The sequence below is a fragment of the Brienomyrus brachyistius genome, chromosome 16 (genome assembly GCF_023856365.1).
Source record: "Brienomyrus brachyistius isolate T26 chromosome 16, BBRACH_0.4, whole genome shotgun sequence".
In the NCBI taxonomy this organism is placed as follows: Eukaryota; Metazoa; Chordata; class Actinopteri; order Osteoglossiformes; family Mormyridae; genus Brienomyrus; species Brienomyrus brachyistius.
Genome location: NC_064548.1, coordinates 662,999 through 683,454, shown reverse-complemented (window position 1 = coordinate 683,454; position 20,456 = coordinate 662,999). Strand labels below are relative to the sequence as shown.

General features: G+C 49.6%; 18 non-coding genes across 18 annotated transcripts; all 18 read right to left on the bottom strand.

Moving 5' to 3' along the window:
- Positions 1–696: 696 nt before the first annotated feature.
- On the bottom strand, positions 697–770 carry trnai-aau (transfer RNA isoleucine (anticodon AAU)). The gene has a single exon. It is a non-coding gene; the product is annotated as a tRNA-Ile (tRNA).
- A 97-nt stretch (positions 771–867) lies between these two features.
- trnaq-cug (transfer RNA glutamine (anticodon CUG)) lies at positions 868–939 on the bottom strand. The gene has a single exon. It is a non-coding gene; the product is annotated as a tRNA-Gln (tRNA).
- Positions 940–994: 55 nt separating this feature from the next.
- On the bottom strand, positions 995–1,067 carry trnaf-gaa (transfer RNA phenylalanine (anticodon GAA)). Its single transcript has one exon. It is a non-coding gene; the product is annotated as a tRNA-Phe (tRNA).
- Positions 1,068–2,259: 1,192 nt separating this feature from the next.
- trnaq-cug (transfer RNA glutamine (anticodon CUG)) lies at positions 2,260–2,331 on the bottom strand. Its single transcript has one exon. It is a non-coding gene; the product is annotated as a tRNA-Gln (tRNA).
- Positions 2,332–2,386: 55 nt separating this feature from the next.
- On the bottom strand, positions 2,387–2,459 carry trnaf-gaa (transfer RNA phenylalanine (anticodon GAA)). Its single transcript has one exon. It is a non-coding gene; the product is annotated as a tRNA-Phe (tRNA).
- Positions 2,460–3,480: 1,021 nt separating this feature from the next.
- trnai-aau (transfer RNA isoleucine (anticodon AAU)) lies at positions 3,481–3,554 on the bottom strand. Its single transcript has one exon. It is a non-coding gene; the product is annotated as a tRNA-Ile (tRNA).
- A 97-nt stretch (positions 3,555–3,651) lies between these two features.
- Positions 3,652–3,723, bottom strand: trnaq-cug (transfer RNA glutamine (anticodon CUG)). Its single transcript has one exon. It is a non-coding gene; the product is annotated as a tRNA-Gln (tRNA).
- Positions 3,724–3,778: 55 nt separating this feature from the next.
- trnaf-gaa (transfer RNA phenylalanine (anticodon GAA)) lies at positions 3,779–3,851 on the bottom strand. The gene has a single exon. It is a non-coding gene; the product is annotated as a tRNA-Phe (tRNA).
- A 4,103-nt stretch (positions 3,852–7,954) lies between these two features.
- Positions 7,955–8,027, bottom strand: trnaf-gaa (transfer RNA phenylalanine (anticodon GAA)). The gene has a single exon. It is a non-coding gene; the product is annotated as a tRNA-Phe (tRNA).
- A 1,319-nt stretch (positions 8,028–9,346) lies between these two features.
- trnaf-gaa (transfer RNA phenylalanine (anticodon GAA)) lies at positions 9,347–9,419 on the bottom strand. Its single transcript has one exon. It is a non-coding gene; the product is annotated as a tRNA-Phe (tRNA).
- A 2,712-nt stretch (positions 9,420–12,131) lies between these two features.
- On the bottom strand, positions 12,132–12,204 carry trnaf-gaa (transfer RNA phenylalanine (anticodon GAA)). The gene has a single exon. It is a non-coding gene; the product is annotated as a tRNA-Phe (tRNA).
- Positions 12,205–13,443: 1,239 nt separating this feature from the next.
- On the bottom strand, positions 13,444–13,516 carry trnaf-gaa (transfer RNA phenylalanine (anticodon GAA)). Its single transcript has one exon. It is a non-coding gene; the product is annotated as a tRNA-Phe (tRNA).
- A 1,239-nt stretch (positions 13,517–14,755) lies between these two features.
- On the bottom strand, positions 14,756–14,828 carry trnaf-gaa (transfer RNA phenylalanine (anticodon GAA)). Its single transcript has one exon. It is a non-coding gene; the product is annotated as a tRNA-Phe (tRNA).
- Positions 14,829–16,020: 1,192 nt separating this feature from the next.
- On the bottom strand, positions 16,021–16,092 carry trnaq-cug (transfer RNA glutamine (anticodon CUG)). Its single transcript has one exon. It is a non-coding gene; the product is annotated as a tRNA-Gln (tRNA).
- A 1,320-nt stretch (positions 16,093–17,412) lies between these two features.
- trnaq-cug (transfer RNA glutamine (anticodon CUG)) lies at positions 17,413–17,484 on the bottom strand. Its single transcript has one exon. It is a non-coding gene; the product is annotated as a tRNA-Gln (tRNA).
- Positions 17,485–18,804: 1,320 nt separating this feature from the next.
- trnaq-cug (transfer RNA glutamine (anticodon CUG)) lies at positions 18,805–18,876 on the bottom strand. The gene has a single exon. It is a non-coding gene; the product is annotated as a tRNA-Gln (tRNA).
- A 1,320-nt stretch (positions 18,877–20,196) lies between these two features.
- trnaq-cug (transfer RNA glutamine (anticodon CUG)) lies at positions 20,197–20,268 on the bottom strand. The gene has a single exon. It is a non-coding gene; the product is annotated as a tRNA-Gln (tRNA).
- Positions 20,269–20,323: 55 nt separating this feature from the next.
- trnaf-gaa (transfer RNA phenylalanine (anticodon GAA)) lies at positions 20,324–20,396 on the bottom strand. The gene has a single exon. It is a non-coding gene; the product is annotated as a tRNA-Phe (tRNA).
- Between the last annotated feature and the right edge of the window lie 60 nt (positions 20,397–20,456).

Sequence of the window (20,456 nt, the reverse complement as noted above, 5' to 3'; positions counted from 1 at the left end):
CAGGGCTCCGCTTGCCAGGGGTTGAGCGGAAATGTGGAGTACCTGTCTTGAGATAAGACTGAATTAGCTGGAGTTCAGCGCTGAGTGTACAGTTATTAAAAGAGCCGCTTTGCATTGGCCGGGAATCGAACCCGGGCCTCCCGCGTGGCAGGCGAGAATTCTACCACTGAACCACCCATGCAAACACAAGAGACCGGCTTTCCGCCGAAAGACCGGAAAAATTGCTAAAGCAAAAACGGAGTGATGACAGCTCATTTCACACAACTGTTAAGATCAACGGAGTATTTATAAATTGAAGTGCTTGAAGCACAAGAACTCTGGGACCTTCTAGTGGAAGTGCTGCTTCGGGATGCTTGACAACTCCGTCGACTTTTCCAATAAATGCCTCCAAAAGAGTTCGTTCCATCAGATACTTGTAAACAACACCAGAAGGCAGCATGGTTTTACAGTGCGGGTTGGATTTTTCTTCAAGTACTACTACGCTCTTTGAGCAAATGGTGTATGTAGACGTACACTTTGCCAGTCCACTTGCTGCAGAATTGTCAGCTAAGAGAAATGCGTGTATCCTCCATTTCTTTTTCTCACCACGACGCAGGTGAATCTGGCACGACTGTGTTCTTATAATCACGTCGGACACTTTCATTTTCCTTACCTCTGATCTCCAAGCACTCCGACCACCGGGAGAAAGACAAAGCGTGGCCCGTATGGGGATCGAACCCATGACCTTGGCGTTATTAGCACCACGCTCTAACCAGCTGAGCTAACCGGCCAAGCGGCAGAAAAGGTCGGCTACACCACATGCAAAAAGTGCAAAAGAAACGTTTTTGGGCAAGAGTGCGCCTTGGGGCGCAAAACTGAGCCCATGACAGGTCCCACCGAGATTTGAACTCGGATCGCTGGATTCAGAGCCCAGAGTGCTAACCATTACACCATGGAACCAGCGGGTACATCGCAGCCCAAGGCGGAGACGAGCTCCAAGACTCACGTCACGTGCTGCCAGAACCCGGGATTGAACCAGGGACCTTTAGATCTTCAGTCTAACGCTCTCCCAACTGAGCTATTCCGGCACAACCGTGAGCTCCACTCTTGCCGTTTTCTGCCTCTTTCTTTGGAGCCCATCTCCCCACCTGAGCCACATGCAGTGAATGTCAACCTGGAGCAGCAGCAAGCTATGAGAAGTGTCCGATTTTAAGCCATAGTACGGTACACGAGTCAGGTGAGAGGCTCTTCTCAAGCTAACACGAGACTGTTGCTCAACAAAGACAATATGTCAGACAGTGGAATGTGTGAGAAAGTGCACAGATGTAAGGATGGGCAAGAAGGCGGTCAGAAGTGTGAAGCTGAGATGCCTCTGTGTAGTTTTTAGCTAGGGGAACTGTAATGAGCCAGCCTCAGGGCTCCGCTTGCCAGGGGTTGAGCGGAAATGTGGAGTACCTGTCTTGAGATAAGACTGAATTAGCTGGAGTTCAGCGCTGAGTGTACAGTTATTAAAAGAGCCGCTTTGCATTGGCCGGGAATCGAACCCGGGCCTCCCGCGTGGCAGGCGAGAATTCTACCACTGAACCACCCATGCAAACACAAGAGACCGGCTTTCCGCCGAAAGACCGGAAAAATTGCTAAAGCAAAAACGGAGTGATGACAGCTCATTTCACACAACTGTTAAGATCAACGGAGTATTTATAAATTGAAGTGCTTGAAGCACAAGAACTCTGGGACCTTCTAGTGGAAGTGCTGCTTCGGGATGCTTGACAACTCCGTCGACTTTTCCAATAAATGCCTCCAAAAGAGTTCGTTCCATCAGATACTTGTAAACAACACCAGAAGGCAGCATGGTTTTACAGTGCGGGTTGGATTTTTCTTCAAGTACTACTACGCTCTTTGAGCAAATGGTGTATGTAGACGTACACTTTGCCAGTCCACTTGCTGCAGAATTGTCAGCTAAGAGAAATGCGTCTATCCTCCATTTCTTTTTCTCACCACGACGCAGGTGAATCTGGCACGACTGTGTTCTTATAATCACGTCGGACACTTTCATTTTCCTTACCTCTGATCTCCAAGCACTCCGACCACCGGGAGAAAGAGAAAGCGTGGCCCGTATGGGGATCGAACCCATGACCTTGGCGTTATTAGCACCACGCTCAAACCAGCTGAGCTAACCGGCCAAGCGGCAGAAAAGGTCGGCTACACCACATGCAAAAAGTGCAAAAGAAACGTTTTTGGGCAAGAGTGCGCCTTGGGGCGCAAAACTGAGCCCATGACAGGTCCCACCGAGATTTGAACTCGGATCGCTGGATTCAGAGCCCAGAGTGCTAACCATTACACCATGGAACCAGCGGGTACATCGCAGCCCAAGGCGGAGACGAGCTTCAAGACTCACGTCACGTGCTGCCAGAACCCGGGATTGAACCAGGGACCTTTAGATCTTCAGTCTAACGCTCTCCCAACTGAGCTATTCCGGCACAACCATGAGCTCCACTCTTGCCGTTTTCTGCCTCTTTCTTTGGAGCCCATCTCCCCACCTGAGCCACATGCAGTGAATGTCAACCTGGAGCAGCAGCAAGCTATGAGAAGTGTCCGATTTTAAGCCATAGTACGGTACACGAGTCAAGTGAGAGGCTCTTCTCAAGCTAACACGAGACTGTTGCTCAACAAAGACAATATGTCAGACAGTGGAATGTGTGAGAAAGTGCACAGATGCAAGGATGGGCAAGAAGGCGGTCAGAAGTGTGAAGCTGAAATGCCTCTGTGTAGTTTTTAGCTAGGGGAACTGTAATGAGCCAGCCTCAGGGCTCCGCTTGCCAGGGGTTGAGCGGAAATGTGGAGTACCTGTCTTGAGATAAGACTGAATTAGCTGGAGTTCAGCGCTGAGTGTACAGTTATTAAAAGAGCCGCTTTGCATTGGCCGGGAATCGAACCCGGGCCTCCCGCGTGGCAGGCGAGAATTCTACCACTGAACCACCCATGCAAACACAAGAGACCGGCTTTCTGCCGAAAGACCGGAAAAATTGCTAAAGCAAAAACGGAGTGATGACAGCTCATTTCACACAACTGTTAAGATCAACGGAGTATTTATAAATTGAAGTGCTTGAAGCACAAGAACTCTGGGACCTTCTAGTGGAAGTGCTGCTTCGGGATGCTTGACAACTCCGTCGACTTTTCCAATTAATGCCTCCAAAAGAGTTCGTTCCATCAGATACTTGTAAACAACACCAGAAGGCAGCATGGTTTTACAGTGCGGGTTGGATTTTTCTTCAAGTACTACTACGCTCTTTGAGCAAATTGTGTATGTAGACGTACACTTTGCCAGTCCACTTGCTGCAGAATTGTCAGCTAAGAGAAATGCGTGTATCCTCCATTTCTTTTTCTCACCACGACGCAGGTGAATCTGGCACGACTGTGTTCTTATAATCACGTCGGACACTTTCATTTTCCTTACCTCTGATCTCCAAGCACTCCGACCACCGGGAGAAAGACAAAGCGTGGCCCGTATGGGGATCGAACCCATGACCTTGGCGTTATTAGCACCACGCTCTAACCAGCTGAGCTAACCGGCCAAGCGGCAGAAAAGGTCGGCTACACCACATGCAAAAAGTGCAAAAGAAACGTTTTTGGGCAAGAGTGCGCCTTGGGGCGCAAAACTGAGCCCATGACAGGTCCCACCGAGATTTGAACTCGGATCGCTGGATTCAGAGCCCAGAGTGCTAACCATTACACCATGGAACCAGCGGGTACATCGCAGCCCAAGGCGGAGACGAGCTCCAAGACTCACGTCACGTGCTGCCAGAACCCGGGATTGAACCAGGGACCTTTAGATCTTCAGTCTAACGCTCTCCCAACTGAGCTATTCCGGCACAACCGTGAGCTCCACTCTTGCCGTTTTCTGCCTCTTTCTTTGGAGCCCATCTCCCCACCTGAGCCACATGCAGTGAATGTCAACCTGGAGCAGCAGCAAGCTATGAGAATTGTCCGATTTTAAGCCATAGTACGGTACACGAGTCAGGTGAGAGGCTCTTCTCAAGCTAACACGAGACTGTTGCTCAACAAAGACAATATGTCAGACAGTGGAATGTGTGAGAAAGTGCACAGATGTAAGGATGGGCAAGAAGGCGGTCAGAAGTGTGAAGCTGAGATGCCTCTGTGTAGTTTTTAGCTAGGGGAACTGTAATGAGCCAGCCTCAGGGCTCCGCTTGCCAGGGGTTGAGCGGAAATGTGGAGTACCTGTCTTGAGATAAGACTGAATTAGCTGGAGTTCAGCGCTGAGTGTACAGTTATTAAAAGAGCCGCTTTGCATTGGCCGGGAATCGAACCCGGGCCTCCCGCGTGGCAGGCGAGAATTCTACCACTGAACCACCCATGCAAACACACGAGACCGGCTTTCCGCCGAAAGACCGGAAAAATTGCTAAAGCAAAAACGGAGCGATGACAGCTCATTTCACACAACTGTTAAGATCAACGGAGTATTTATAAATTGAAGTGCTTGAAGCACAAGAACTCTGGGACCTTCTAGTGGAAGTGCTGCTTCGGGATGCTTGACAACTCCGTCGACTTTTCCAATAAATGCCTCCAAAAAAGCTCGTTCCATCAGAAACTTGTAAACAACACCAGAAGGCAGCATGGTTTTACAGTGCGGGTTGGATTTTTCTTCAAGAACTACTACGCTCTTTGAGCAAATTGTGTATGTAGACGTACACTTTGCCAGTCCACTTGCTGCAGAATTGTCAGCTAAGAGAAATGCGTGTATCCTCCATTTCTTTTTCTCACCACGACGCAGGTGAATCTGGCACGACTGTGTTCTTATAATCACGTCGGACACTTTCATTTTCCTTACCTCTGATCTCCAAGCACTCCGACCACCGGGAGAAAGAGAAAGCGTGGCCCGTATGGGGATCGAACCCATGACCTTGGCGTTATTAGCACCACGCTCTAACCAGCTGAGCTAACCGGCCAAGCGGCAGAAAAGGTCGGCTACACCACATGCAAAAAGTGCAAAAGAAACGTTTTTGGGCAAGAGTGCGCCTTGGGGCGCAAAACAGAGCCCATGACAGGTCCCACCGAGATTTGAACTCGGATCGGTGGATTCAGAGCCCAGAGAGCTAACCATTACACCATGGAACCAGCGGGTATATCGCAGCCCAAGGCGGAGACGAGCTCCAAGACTCACGTCACGTGCTGCCAGAACCCGGGACTGAACCAGGGACCTTTAGACCTTCAGTGTAACACTCTCCTAACTGAGCTATTCCGGCACAACCGTGAGCTCCACTCTTGCCGTTTTTTGCCTCTTTCTTTGGAGCCCATCTCCCCACCTGAGCCACATGCAGTGAATGTCAACCTGGAGCAGCAGCAAGCTATGAGAAGTGTCCGATTTTAAGCCATTGTACGGTACACGAGTCAGGTGAGAGGCTCTTCTCAAGCTAACACGAGACTGTTGCTCAACAAAGACAATATGTCAGACAGTGGAATGTGTGAGAAAGTGCACAGATGCAAGGATGGGCAAGAAGGCGGTCAGAAGTGTGAAGCTGAGATGCCTCTGTGTAGTTTTTAGCTAGGGGAACTGTAATGAGCCAGCCTCAGGGCTCCGCTTGCCAGGGGTTGAGCGGAAATGTGGAGTACCTGTCTTGAGATAAGACTGAATTAGCTGGAGTTCAGCGCTGAGTGTACAGTTATTAAAAGAGCCGCTTTGCATTGGCCGGGAATCGAACCCGAGCCTCCCGCGTGGCAGGCGAGAATTCTACCACTGAACCACCCATGCAAACACACGAGACCGGCTTTCAGCCAAAAGACCGGAAAAATTGCTAAAGCAAAAACGGAGCGATGACAGCTCATTTCACACAACTGTTAAGATCAACGGAGTATTTATAAATTGAAGTGCTTGAAGCACAAGAACTCTGGGACCTTCTAGTGGAAGTGCTGCTTCGGGATGCTTGACAACTCCGTCGACTTTTCCAATAAATGCCTCCAAAAAAGCTCGTTCCATCAGAAACTTGTAAACAACACCAGAAGGCAGCATGGTTTTACAGTGCGGGTTGGATTTTTCTTCAAGAACTACTACGCTCTTTGAGCAAATTGTGTATGTAGACGTACACTTTGCCAGTCCACTTGCTGCAGAATTGTCAGCTAAGAGAAATGCGTGTATCCTCCATTTCTTTTTCTCACCACGACGCAGGTGAATCTGGCACGACTGTGTTCTTATAATCACGTCGGACACTTTCATTTTCCTTACCTCTGATCTCCAAGCACTCCGACCACCGGGAGAAAGAGAAAGCGTGGCCCGTATGGGGATCGAACCCATGACCTTGGCGTTATTAGCACCACGCTCTAACCAGCTGAGCTAACCGGCCAAGCGGCAGAAAAGGTCGGCTACACCACATGCAAAAAGTGCAAAAGAAACGTTTTTGGGCAAGAGTGCGCCTTGGGGCGCAAAACAGAGCCCATGACAGGTCCCACCGAGATTTGAACTCGGATCGGTGGATTCAGAGCCCAGAGAGCTAACCATTACACCATGGAACCAGCGGGTATATCGCAGCCCAAGGCGGAGACGAGCTCCAAGACTCACGTCACGTGCTGCCAGAACCCGGGACTGAACCAGGGACCTTTAGACCTTCAGTGTAACACTCTCCTAACTGAGCTATTCCGGCACAACCGTGAGCTCCACTCTTGCCGTTTTTTGCCTCTTTCTTTGGAGCCCATCTCCCCACCTGAGCCACATGCAGTGAATGTCAACCTGGAGCAGCAGCAAGCTATGAGAAGTGTCCGATTTTAAGCCATTGTACGGTACACGAGTCAGGTGAGAGGCTCTTCTCAAGCTAACACGAGACTGTTGCTCAACAAAGACAATATGTCAGACAGTGGAATGTGTGAGAAAGTGCACAGATGCAAGGATGGGCAAGAAGGCGGTCAGAAGTGTGAAGCTGAGATGCCTCTGTGTAGTTTTTAGCTAGGGGAACTATAATGAGCCAGCCTCAGGGCTCCGCTTGCCAGGGGTTGAGCGGAAATGTGGAGTACCTGTCTTGAGATAAGACTGAATTAGCTGGAGTTCAGCGCTGAGTGTACAGTTATTAAAAGAGCCGCTTTGCATTGGCCGGGAATCGAACCCGAGCCTCCCGCGTGGCAGGCGAGAATTCTACCACTGAACCACCCATGCAAACACACGAGACCGGCTTTCCGCCGAAAGACCGGAAAAATTGCTAAAGCAAAAACGGAGCGATGACAGCTCATTTCACACAACTGTTAAGATCAACGGAGTATTTATAAATTGAAGTGCTTGAAGCACAAGAACTCTGGGACCTTCTAGTGGAAGTGCTGCTTCGGGATGCTTGACAACTCCGTCGACTTTTCCAATAAATGCCTCCAAAAAAGCTCGTTCCATCAGAAACTTGTAAACAACACCAGAAGGCAGCATGGTTTTACAGTGCGGGTTGGATTTTTCTTCAAGAACTACTACGCTCTTTGAGCAAATTGTGTATGTAGACGTACACTTTGCCAGTCCACTTGCTGCAGAATTGTCAGCTAAGAGAAATGCGTGTATCCTCCATTTCTTTTTCTCACCACGACGCAGGTGAATCTGGCACGACTGTGTTCTTATAATCACGTCGGACACTTTCATTTTCCTTACCTCTGATCTCCAAGCACTCCGACCACTGGGAGAAAGAGAAAGCGTGGCCCGTATGGGGATCGAACCCATGACCTTGGCGTTATTAGCACCACGCTCGAACCAGCTGAGCTAACCGGCCAAGCGGCAGAAAAGGTCGGCTACACCACATGCAAAAAGTGTAAAAGAAACGTTTTTGGGCAAGAGTGCGCCTTGGGGCGCAAAACAGAGCCCATGACAGGTCCCACTGAGATTTGAACTCAGATCGCTGGATTCAGAGCCCAGAGAGCTAACCATTACACCATGGAACCAGCGGGTACATCGCAGCCCAAGGCGGAGACGAGCTCCAAGACTCACGTCACGTGCTGCCAGAACCCGGGATTGAACCAGGGACCTTTAGATCTTCAGTCTAACGCTCTCCCAACTGAGCTATTCCGGCACAACCGTGAGCTCCACTCTTGCCGTTTTCTGCCTCTTTCTTTGGAGCCCATCTCCCCACCTGAGCCACATGCAGTGAATGTCAACCTGGAGCAGCAGCAAGCTATGAGAAGTGTCCGATTTTAAGCCATTGTACGGTACACGAGTCAGGTGAGAGGCTCTTCTCAAGCTAACACGAGACTGTTGCTCAACAAAGACAATATGTCAGACAGTGGAATGTGTGAGAAAGTGCACAGATGCAAGGATGGGCAAGAAGGCGGTCAGAAGTGTGAAGCTGAGATGCCTCTGTGTAGTTTTTAGCTAGGGGAACTGTAATGAGCCAGCCTCAGGGCTCCGCTTGCCAGGGGTTGAGCGGAAATGTGGAGTACCTGTCTTGAGATAAGACTGAATTAGCTGGAGTTCAGCGCTGAGTGTACAGTTATTAAAAGAGCCGCTTTGCATTGGCCGGGAATCGAACCCGAGCCTCCCGCGTGGCAGGCGAGAATTCTACCACTGAACCACCCATGCAAACACACGAGACCGGCTTTCCGCCGAAAGACCGGAAAAATTGCTAAAGCAAAAACGGAGCGATGACAGCTCATTTCACACAACTGTTAAGATCAACGGAGTATTTATAAATTGAAGTGCTTGAAGCACAAGAACTCTGGGACCTTCTAGTGGAAGTGCTGCTTCGGGATGCTTGACAACTCCGTCGACTTTTCCAATAAATGCCTCCAAAAAAGCTCGTTCCATCAGAAACTTGTAAACAACACCAGAAGGCAGCATGGTTTTACAGTGCGGGTTGGATTTTTCTTCAAGAACTACTACGCTCTTTGAGCAAATTGTGTATGTAGACATACACTTTGCCAGTCCACTTGCTGCAGAATTGTCAGCTAAGAGAAATGTGTGTATCCTCCATTTCTTTTTCTCACCACGACGCAGGTGAATCTGGCACGACTGTGTTCTTATAATCACGTCGGACACTTTCATTTTCCTTACCTCTGATCTCCAAGCACTCCGACCACTGGGAGAAAGAGAAAGCGTGGCCCATATGGGGATCGAACCCATGACCTTGGCGTTATTAGCACCACGCTCTAACCAGCTGAGCTAACTGGCCAAGCTGCAGAAAAGGTCGGCTACACCACATGCAAAAAGTGTAAAAGAAACGTTTTTGGGCAAGAGTGCGCCTTGGGGCGCAAAACAGAGCCCATGACAGGTCCCACTGAGATTTGAACTCGGATCGCTGGATTCAGAGCCCAGAGAGCTAACCATTACACCATGGAACCAGCGGGTACATCGCAGCCCAAGGCGGAGACGAGCTCCAAGACTCACGTCACGTGCTGCCAGAACCCGGGATTGAACCAGGGACCTTTAGATCTTCAGTCTAACGCTCTCCCAACTGAGCTATTCCGGCACAACCGTGAGCTCCACTCTTGCCGTTTTCTGCCTCTTTCTTTGGAGCCCATCTCCCCACCTGAGCCACATGCAGTGAATGTCAACCTGGAGCAGCAGCAAGCTATGAGAAGTGTCCGATTTTAAGCCATTGTACGGTACACGAGTCAGGTGAGAGGCTCTTCTCAAGCTAACACGAGACTGTTGCTCAACAAAGACAATATGTCAGACAGTGGAATGTGTGAGAAAGTGCACAGATGCAAGGATGGGCAAGAAGGCGGTCAGAAGTGTGAAGCTGAGATGCCTCTGTGTAGTTTTTAGCTAGGGGAACTGTAATGAGCCAGCCTCAGGGCTCCGCTTGCCAGGGGTTGAGCGGAAATGTGGAGTACCTGTCTTGAGATAAGACTGAATTAGCTGGAGTTCAGCGCTGAGTGTACAGTTATTAAAAGAGCCGCTTTGCATTGGCCGGGAATCGAACCCGGGCCTCCCGCGTGGCAGGCGAGAATTCTACCACTGAACCACCCATGCAAAAACACGAGACCGGCTTTCCGCCGAAAGACCGGAAAAATTGCTAAAGCAAAAACGGAGCGATGACAGCTCATTTCACACAACTGTTAAGATCAACGGAGTATTTATAAATTGAAGTGCTTGAAGCACAAGAACTCTGGGACCTTCTAGTGGAAGTGCTGCTTCGGGATGCTTGACAACTCCGTCGACTTTTCCAATAAATGCCTCCAAAAAAGCTCGTTCCATCAGAAACTTGTAAACAACACCAGAAGGCAGCATGGTTTTACAGTGCGGGTTGGATTTTTCTTCAAGAACTACTACGCTCTTTGAGCAAATTGTGTATGTAGACGTACACTTTGCCAGTCCACTTGCTGCAGAATTGTCAGCTAAGAGAAATGCGTGTATCCTCCATTTCTTTTTCTCACCACGACGCAGGTGAATCTGGCACGACTGTGTTCTTATAATCACGTCGGACACTTTCATTTTCCTTACCTCTGATCTCCAAGCACTCCGACCACCGGGAGAAAGAGAAAGCGTGGCCCGTATGGGGATCGAACCCATGACCTTGGCGTTATTAGCACCACGCTCTAACCAGCTGAGCTAACCGGCCAAGCGGCAGAAAAGGTCGGCTACACCACATTCAAAAAGTGTAAAAGAAACGTTTTTGGGCAAGAGTGCGCCTTGGGGCGCAAAACAGAGCCCATGACAGGTCCCACCGAGATTTGAACTCGGATCGCTGGATTCAGAGCCCAGAGAGCTAACCATTACACCATGGAACCAGCGGGTACATCGCAGCCCAAGGCAGAGACGAGCTCCAAGACTCACGTCACGTGCTGCCAGAACCCGGGATTGAACCAGGAACCTTTAGATCTTCAATCTAACGCTCTCCCAACTGAGCTATTCCGGCACAACCGTGAGCTCCACTCTTGCCGTTTTCTGCCTCTTTCTTTGGAGCCCATCTCCCCACCTAAGCCACATGCAGTGAATGTCAACCTGGAGCAGCAGCAAGCTATGAGAAGTGTCCGATTTTAAGCCATTGTACGGTACACGAGTCAGGTGAGAGGCTCTTCTCAAGCTAACACGAGACTGTTGCTCAACAAAGACAATATGTCAGACAGTGGAATGTGTGAGAAAGTGCACAGATGCAAGGATGGGCAAGAAGGCGGTCAGAAGTGTGAAGCTGAGATGCCTCTGTGTAGTTTTTAGCTAAGGGAAACGGTAATGAGCCAGCCTCAGGGCTCCGCTTGCCAGGGGTTGAGCGGAAATGTGGAGTACCTGTCTTGAGATAAGACTGAATTAGCTGGAGTTCAGCGCTGAGTGTACAGTTATTAAAAGAGCCGCTTTGCATTGGCCGGGAATCGAACCCGGGCCTCCCGCGTGGCAGGCGAGAATTCTACCACTGAACCACCCATGCAAACACAAGAGACCGGCTTTCCGCCGAAAGACCGGAAAAATTGCTAAAGCAAAAACGGAGCGATGACAGCTCATTTCACACAACTGTTAAGATCAACGGAGTATTTATAAATTGAAGTGCTTGAAGCACAAGAACTCTGGGACCTTCTAGTGGAAGTGCTGCTTCGGGATGCTTGACAACTCCGTCGACTTTTCCAATAAATGCCTCCAAAAAAGCTCGTTCCATCAGAAACTTGTAAACAACACCAGAAGGCAGCATGGTTTTACAGTGCGGGTTGGATTTTTCTTCAAGAACTACTACGCTCTTTGAGCAAATTGTGTATGTAGACGTACACTTTGCCAGTCCACTTGCTGCAGAATTGTCAGCTAAGAGAAATGCGTGTATCCTCCATTTCTTTTTCTCACCACGACGCAGGTGAATCTGGCACGACTGTGTTCTTATAATCACGTCGGACACTTTCATTTTCCTTACCTCTGATCTCCAAGCACTCCGACCACTGGGAGAAAGAGAAAGCGTGGCCCGTATGGGGATCGAACCCATGACCTTGGCGTTATTAGCACCACGCTCTAACCAGCTGAGCTAACCGGCCAAGCTGCAGAAAAGTTCGGCTACACCACATGCAAAAAGTGTAAAAGAAACGTTTTTGGGCAAGAGTGCGCCTTGGGGCGCAAAACAGAGCCCATGACAGGTCCCACTGAGATTTGAACTCGGATCGCTGGATTCAGAGCCCAGAGAGCTAACCATTACACCATGGAACCAGCGGGTACATCGTAGCCCAAGGCGGAGACGAGCTCCAAGACTCACGTCACGTGCTGCCAGAACCCGGGATTGAACCAGGGACCTTTAGATCTTCAGTCTAACGCTCTCCCAACTGAGCTATTCCGGCACAACCGTGAGCTCCACTCTTGCCGTTTTCTGCCTCTTTCTTTGGAGCCCATCTCCCCACCTGAGCCACATGCAGTGAATGTCAACCTGGAGCAGCAGCAAGATATGAGAAGTGTCCGATTTTAAGCCATTGTACGGTACACGAGTCAGGTGAGAGGCTCTTCTCAAGCTAACACGAGACTGTTGCTCAACAAAGACAATATGTCAGACAGTGGAATGTGTGAGAAAGTGCACAGATGCAAGGATGGGCAAGAAGGCGGTCAGAAGTGTGAAGCTGAGATGCCTCTGTGTAGTTTTTAGCTAGGGGAACTGTAATGAGCCAGCCTCAGGGCTCCGCTTGCCAGGGGTTGAGCGGAAATGTGGAGTACCTGTCTTGAGATAAGACTGAATTAGCTGGAGTTCAGCGCTGAGTGTACAGTTATTAAAAGAGCCGCTTTGCATTGGCCGGGAATCGAACCCGGGCCTCCCGCGTGGCAGGCGAGAATTCTACCACTGAACCACCCATGCAAACACACGAGACCGGCTTTCCGCCGAAAGACCGGAAAAATTGCTAAAGCAAAAACGGAGCGATGACAGCTCATTTCACACAACTGTTAAGATCAACGGAGTATTTATAAATTGAAGTGCTTGAAGCACAAGAACTCTGGGACCTTCTAGTGGAAGTGCTGCTTCGGGATGCTTGACAACTCCATCGACTTTTCCAATAAATGCCTCCAAAAAAGCTCGTTCCATCAGAAAGTTGTAAACAACACCAGAAGGCAGCATGGTTTTACAGTGCGGGTTGGATTTTTCTTCAAGAACTACTACGCTCTTTGAGCAAATTGTGTATGTAGACGTACACTTTGCCAGTCCACTTGCTGCAGAATTGTCAGCTAAGAGAAATGCGTGTATCCTCCATTTCTTTTTCTCACCACGACGCAGGTGAATCTGGCACGACTGTGTTCTTATAATCACGTCGGACACTTTCATTTTCCTTACCTCTGATCTCCAAGCACTCCGACCACCGGGAGAAAGAGAAAGCGTGGCCCGTATGGGGATCGAACCAATGACCTTGGCGTTATTAGCACCACGCTCTAACCAGCTGAGCTAACCGGCCAAGCGGCAGAAACGGTCGGCTACACCACATGCAAAAAGTGTAAAAGAAACGTTTTTGGGCAAGAGTGCTAACCATTACACCATGGAACCAGCGGGTACATCGCAGCCCAAGGCGGAGACGAGCTCCAAGACTCACGTCACGTGCTGCCAGAACCCGGGATTGAACCAGGGACCTTTAGATCTTCAGTCTAACGCTCTCCCAACTGAGCTATTCTGGCACAACCGTGAGCTCCACTCTTGCCGTTTTCTGCCTCTTTCTTTGGAGCCCATCTCCCCACCTGAGCCACATGTAGTGAATGTCAACCTGGCGCAGCAGCAAGCTATGAGAAGTGTCTGATTTTAAGCCATAGTACGGTACACGAGTCAGGTGAAAGGCTCTTCTCAAGCTAACACGAGACTGTTGCTCAACAAAGACAATATGTCAGACAGTGGAATGTGTGAGAAAGTGCACATATGCAAGGATGGGCAAGAAGGCGGTCAGAAGTGTGAAGCTGAGATGCCTCTGTGTAGTTTTTAGCTAGGGGAACTGTAATGAGCCAGCCTGAGGGCTCCGCTTGCCAGGGGTTGAGCGGAAATGTGGAGTACCTGTCTTGAGATAAGACTGAATTAGCTGGAGTTCAGTGCTGAGTGTACAGTTATTAAAGGAGCCGCTTTGCATTGGCCGGGAATCGAACCCGGGCCTCCTCCGTGGCAGGCAAGAATTCTATCACTGAACCACCCATGCAAACACACGACACCGGCTTTCCGCCGAAAGACCGGAAAAATTGCTAAAGCAAAAACGGAGCGATGACAGCTCATTTCACACAACTGTTAAGATCAACGGAGTATTTATAAATTGAAGTGCTTGAAGCACAAGAACTCTGGGACCTTCTAGTGGAAGTGCTGCTTCGGGATGCTTGACAACTCCGTCGACTTTTCCAATAAATGCCTCCAAAAAAGCTCGTTCCATCAGAAAGTTGTAAACAACACCAGAAGGCAGCATGGTTTTACAGTGCGGGTTGGATTTTTCTTCAAGAACTACTACGCTCTTTGAGCAAATTGTGTATGTAGACGTACACTTTGCCAGTCCACTTGCTGCAGAATTGTCAGCTAAGAGAAATGCGTGTATCCTCCATTTCTTTTTCTCACCACGACGCAGGTGAATCTGGCACGACTGTGTTCTTATAATCACGTCGGACACTTTCATTTTCCTTACCTCTGATCTCCAAGCACTCCGACCACCGGGAGAAAGAGAAAGCGTGGCCCGTATGGGGCTCGAACCCATGACCTTGCCGTTATTAGCACCACGCTCTAACCAGCTGAGCTAACCGGCCAAGCGGCAGAAACGGTCGGCTACACCACATGCAAAAAGTGTAAAAGAAACGTTTTTGGGCAAGAGTGCTAACCATTACACCATGGAACCAGCGGGTACATCGCAGCCCAAGGCGGAGACGAGCTCCAAGACTCACGTCACGTGCTGCCAGAACCCGGGATTGAACCAGGGACCTTTAGATCTTCAGTCTAACGCTCTCCCAACTGAGCTATTCTGGCACAACCGTGAGCTCCACTCTTGCCGTTTTCTGCCTCTTTCTTTGGAGCCCATCTCCCCACCTGAGCCACATGTAGTGAATGTCAACCTGGCGCAGCAGCAAGCTATGAGAAGTGTCTGATTTTAAGCCATAGTACGGTACACGAGTCAGGTGAAAGGCTCTTCTCAAGCTAACACGAGACTGTTGCTCAACAAAGACAATATGTCAGACAGTGGAATGTGTGAGAAAGTGCACATATGCAAGGATGGGCAAGAAGGCGGTCAGAAGTGTGAAGCTGAGATGCCTCTGTGTAGTTTTTAGCTAGGGGAACTGTAATGAGCCAGCCTCAGGGCTCCGCTTGCCAGGGGTTGAGCGGAAATGTGGAGTACCTGTCTTGAGATAAGACTGAATTAGCTGGAGTTCAGCGCTGAGTGTACAGTTATTAAAAGAGCCGCTTTGCATTGGCCGGGAATCGAACCCGGGCCTCCCGCGTGGCAGGCGAGAATTCTACCACTGAACCACCCATGCAAACACACGAGACCGGCTTTCCGCCGAAAGACCGGAAAAATTGCTAAAGCAAAAACGGAGTGATGACAGCTCATTTCACACAACTGTTAAGATCAACGGAGTATTTATAAATTGAAGTGCTTGAAGCACAAGAACTCTGGGACCTTCTAGTGGAAGTGCTGCTTCGGGATGCTTGACAACTCCGTCGACTTTTCCAATAAATGCCTCCAAAAAAGCTCGTTCCATCAGAAACTTGTAAACAACACCAGAAGGCAGCATGGTTTTACAGTGCGGGTTGGATTTTTCTTCAAGAACTACTACGCTCTTTGAGCAAATTGTGTATGTAGACGTACACTTTGCCAGTCCACTTGCTGCAGAGTTGTCAGCTAAGAGAAATGCGTGTATCCTCCATTTCTTTTTCTCACCACGACGCAGGTGAATCTGGCACGACTGTGTTCTTATAATCACGTCGGACACTTTCATTTTCCTTACCTCTGATCTCCAAGCACTCCGACCACCGGGAGAAAGAGAAAGCGTGGCCCGTATGAGGATCGAACCCATGACCTTGGCGTTATTAGCACCACGCTCTCACCAGCTGAGCTAACCGGCCAAGCGGCAGAAAAGGTCGGCTACACCACATGCAAAAAGTGCAAAAGAAACGTTTTTGGGCAAGAGTGCGCCTTGGGGCGCAAAACTGAGCCCATGACAGGTCCCACCGAGATTTGAACTCGGATCGCTGGATTCAGAGCCCAGAGTGCTAACCATTACACCATGGAACCAGCAGGTACATCACAGCCCAAGGCGGAGACGAGCTCCAAGACTCACGTCACGTGCTGCCAGAACCCGGGATTGAACCAGGGACCTTTAAATCTTCAGTCTAACGCTCTCCCAACAGAGCTATTCCGGCACAACCATGAGCTCCACTCTTGCCGTTTTCTGCCTCTTTCTTTGGAGCACATCTCCCCACCTGAGCCACATGCAGTGAATGTCAACCTGGAGCAGCAGCAAGCTATGAGAAGTGTCTGATTTTAAGCCATAGTACGGTACACGAGTCAGGTGAGAGGCTCTTCTCAAGCTAACACGAGACTGTTGCTCAACAAAGACAATATGTCAGACAGTGGAATGTGTGAGAAAGTGCACAGATGCAAGGATGGGCAAGAAGGCGGTCAGAAGTGTGAAGCTGAGATGCCTCTGTGTAGTTTTTAGCTAGGGGAACTGTAATGAGCCAGCCTCAGGGCTCCGCTTGCCAGGGGTTGAGCGGAAATGTGGAGTACCTGTCTTGAGATAAGACTGAATTAGCTGGAGTTCAGCGCTGAGTGTACAGTTATTAAAAGAGCGGCTTTGCATTGGCCGGGAATCGAACCCGGGCCTCCCGCGTGGCAGGCGAGAATTCTACCACTGAACCACCCATGCAAACACACGAGACCGGCTTTCCGCCGAAAGACCGGAAAAATTGCTAAAGCAAAAACGGAGTGATGACAGCTCATTTCACACAACTGTTAAGATCAACGGAGTATTTATAAATTGAAGTGCTTGAAGCACAAGAACTCTGGGACCTTCTAGTGGAAGTGCTGCTTCGGGATGCTTGACAACTCCGTCGACTTTTCCAATAAATGCCTCCAAAAAAGCTCGTTCCATCAGAAACTTGTAAACAACACCAGAAGGCAGCATGGTTTTACAGTGCGGGTTGGATTTTTCTTCAAGAACTACTACACTCTTTGAGCAAATTGTGTATGTAGACGTACACTTTGCCAGTCCACTTGCTGCAGAATTGTCAGCTAAGAGAAATGCGTGTATCCTCCATTTCTTTTTCTCACCACGACGCAGGTGAATCTGGCACGACTGTGTTCTTATAATCACGTCGGACACTTTCATTTTCCTTACCTCTGATCTCCAAGCACTCCGACCACCGGGAGAAAGAGAAAGCGTGGCCCGTATGAGGATCGAACCCATGACCTTGGCGTTATTAGCACCACGCTCTCACCAGCTGAGCTAACCGGCCAAGCGGCAGAAAAGGTCGGCTACACCACATGCAAAAAGTGCAAAAGAAACGTTTTTGGGCAAGAGTGCGCCTTGGGGCGCAAAACTGAGCCCATGACAGGTCCCACCGAGATTTGAACTCGGATCGCTGGATTCAGAGCCCAGAGTGCTAACCATTACACCATGGAACCAGCAGGTACATCACAGCCCAAGGCGGAGACGAGCTCCAAGACTCACGTCACGTGCTGCCAGAACCCGGGATTGAACCAGGGACCTTTAAATCTTCAGTCTAACGCTCTCCCAACTGAGCTATTCCGGCACAACCGTGACCTCCACTCTTGCCGTTTTCTGCCTCTTTCTTTGGAGCACATCTCCCCACCTGAGCCACATGCAGTGAATGTCAACCTGGAGCAGCAGCAAGCTATGAGAAGTGTCTGATTTTAAGCCATAGTACGGTACACGAGTCAGGTGAGAGGCTCTTCTCAAGCTAACACGAGACTGTTGCTCAACAAAGACAATATGTCAGACAGTGGAATGTGTGAGAAAGTGCACAGATGCAAGGATGGGCAAGAAGGCGGTCAGAAGTGTGAAGCTGAGATGCCTCTGTGTAGTTTTTAGCTAGGGGAACTGTAATGAGCCAGCCTCAGGGCTCCGCTTGCCAGGGGTTGAGCGGAAATGTGGAGTACCTGTCTTGAGATAAGACTGAATTAGCTGGAGTTCAGCGCTGAGTGTACAGTTATTAAAAGAGCCGCTTTGCATTGGCCGGGAATCGAACCCGGGCCTCCCGCGTGGCAGGCGAGAATTCTACCACTGAACCACCCATGTAAACACACGAGACCGGCTTTCCGCCGAAAGACCGGAAAAATTGCTAAAGCAAAAACGGAGTGATGACAGCTCATTTCACACAACTGTTAAGATCAACGGAGTATTTATAAATTGAAGTGCTTGAAGCACAAGAACTCTGGGACCTTCTAGTGGAAGTGCTGCTTCGGGATGCTTGACAACTCCGTCGACTTTTCCAATAAATGCCTCCAAAAAAGCTCGTTCCATCAGAAACTTGTAAACAACACCAGAAGGCAGCATGGTTTTACAGTGCGGGTTGGATTTTTCTTCAAGAACTACTACGCTCTTTGAGCAAATTGTGTATGTAGACGTACACTTTGCCAGTCCACTTGCTGCAGAATTGTCAGCTAAGAGAAATGCGTGTATCCTCCATTTCTTTTTCTCACCACGACGCAGGTGAATCTGGCACGACTGTGTTCTTATAATCACGTCGGACACTTTCATTTTCCTTACCTCTGATCTCCAAGCACTCCGACCACCGGGAGAAAGAGAAAGCGTGGCCCGTATGAGGATCGAACCCATGACCTTGGCGTTATTAGCACCACGCTCTCACCAGCTGAGCTAACCGGCCAAGCGGCAGAAAAGGTCGGCTACACCACATGCAAAAAGTGCAAAAGAAACGTTTTTGGGCAAGAGTGCGCCTTGGGGCGCAAAACTGAGCCCATGACAGGTCCCACCGAGATTTGAACTCGGATCGCTGGATTCAGAGCCCAGAGTGCTAACCATTACACCATGGAACCAGCAGGTACATCACAGCCCAAGGCGGAGACGAGCTCCAAGACTCACGTCACGTGCTGCCAGAACCCGGGATTGAACCAGGGACCTTTAAATCTTCAGTCTAACGCTCTCCCAACTGAGCTATTCCGGCACAACCGTGAGCTCCACTCTTGCCGTTTTCTGCCTCTTTCTTTGGAGCACATCTCCCCACCTGAGCCACATGCAGTGAATGTCAACCTGGAGCAGCAGCAAGCTATGAGAAGTGTCTGATTTTAAGCCATAGTACGGTACACGAGTCAGGTGAGAGGCTCTTCTCAAGCTAACACGAGACTGTTGCTCAACAAAGACAATATGTCAGACAGTGGAATGTGTGAGAAAGTGCACAGATGCAAGGATGGGCAAGAAGGCGGTCAGAAGTGTGAAGCTGAGATGCCTCTGTGTAGTTTTTAGCTAGGGGAACTGTAATGAGCCAGCCTCAGGGCTCCGCTTGCCAGGGGTTGAGCGGAAATGTGGAGTACCTGTCTTGAGATAAGACTGAATTAGCTGGAGTTCAGCGCTGAGTGTACAGTTATTAAAAGAGCGGCTTTGCATTGGCCGGGAATCGAACCCGGGCCTCCCGCGTGGCAGGCGAGAATTCTACCACTGAACCACCCATGCAAACACACGAGACCGGCTTTCCGCCGAAAGACCGGAAAAATTGCTAAAGCAAAAACGGAGTGATGACAGCTCATTTCACACAACTGTTAAGATCAACGGAGTATTTATAAATTGAAGTGCTTGAAGCACAAGAACTCTGGGACCTTCTAGTGGAAGTGCTGCTTCGGGATGCTTGACAACTCCGTCGACTTTTCCAATAAATGCCTCCAAAAAAGCTCGTTCCATCAGAAACTTGTAAACAACACCAGAAGGCAGCATGGTTTTACAGTGCGGGTTGGATTTTTCTTCAAGAACTACTACGCTCTTTGAGCAAATTGTGTATGTAGACGTACACTTTGCCAGTCCACTTGCTGCAGAATTGTCAGCTAAGAGAAATGCGTGTATCCTCCATTTCTTTTTCTCACCACGACGCAGGTGAATCTGGCACGACTCTGTTCTTATAATCACGTCGGACACTTTCATTTTCCTTACCTCTGATCTCCAAGCACTCCGACCACCGGGAGAAAGAGAAAGCGTGGCCCGTATGGGGATCGAACCCATGACCTTGGCGTTATTAGCACCACGCTCTAAGCAGCTGAGCTAACCGGCCAAGCGGCAGAAAAGGTCGGCTACACCACATGCAAAAAGTGCAAAAGAAACGTTTTTGGGCAAGAGTGCGCCTTGAGGGGCAAAACTGAGCCCATGACAGGTCCCACCGAGATTTGAACTCGGATCGCTGGATTCAGAGCCCAGAGTGCTAACCATTACACCATGGAACCAGTGGGTACATCGCAGCCCAAGGCGGAGACGAGCTCCAAGACTCACGTCACGTGCTGCCAGAACCCGGGATTGAACCAGGGACCTTTAGATCTTCAGTCTAACGCTCTCCCAACTGAGCTATTCCGGCACAACCGTGAGCTCCTCTCTTTCCGTGTTCTGCCTCTTTCTTTGGAGCCCATCTCCCCAC